The sequence below is a fragment of the Hylobates moloch genome, unplaced genomic scaffold (assembly GCF_009828535.3).
Source record: "Hylobates moloch isolate HMO894 unplaced genomic scaffold, HMol_V3 SCAFFOLD_7, whole genome shotgun sequence".
NCBI classification, from domain to species: domain Eukaryota; kingdom Metazoa; phylum Chordata; class Mammalia; order Primates; family Hylobatidae; genus Hylobates; species Hylobates moloch.
In genome coordinates this window covers 24507143-24507770 of record NW_026652282.1, presented here as the reverse complement: position 1 = coordinate 24507770, position 628 = coordinate 24507143, and the positions used below count along the sequence as shown (strand labels likewise).

General features: G+C 41.6%; 1 protein-coding gene across 2 annotated transcripts in view; it reads right to left on the bottom strand.

The window, feature by feature from the left end:
- MAGEB10 (MAGE family member B10) overlaps window positions 1-628 on the bottom strand; it is a 199503-nt gene that overhangs the window by 40777 nt on the left and 158098 nt on the right. The window lies entirely within an intron of this gene.

The window sequence follows — 628 nt, the reverse complement described above, 5'->3', positions numbered from 1 at the left end:
AGAGTGTGATGTTCCCCTTCCTGTGTCCATGAGTTCTCATTGTTCAACTCCCACCTATGAGTGAGAACATGCGGTGTTTGCTTTTTGTCCTGGTGATAGTTTACTGAGAATGATGTTTTCCAGTTTCATCCATGTCCCTACAAAGGACATGAACTCATCATTTTTTATGGCTGCATAGTATTCCATGGTGTATATGTGCCACATTTTCTTAATCCAGTCTATCGTTGTTGGACATTTGGGTTGGTTCCAAGTCTTTGCTATTGTGAATAGTGCCGCAATAAACATACATGTGCATGTGCCTTTATAGCAGCATGATTTATAGTCCTTTGGGCATATAGCCAGTAATGGGATGGCTGGGTCAAATGGTATTTCTAGTTCTAGATCCCTGAGGAATCGCCACACTGACTTCCACAATGGTTGAACTAGTTTACAGTCCCACCAACAGTGTAAAAGTGTTCCTATTTCTCCACATCCTCTCCAGCACCTGTTGTTTCCTGATTTTTTAATGATGGCCATTCTAACTGGTGTGAGATGGTATCTCACTGTGGTTTTGATTTGCATTTCTCTGATGGCCAGTGATGATGAGCATTTCTTAAACAGTATGGTACTGGTACCACAACAGAGACAT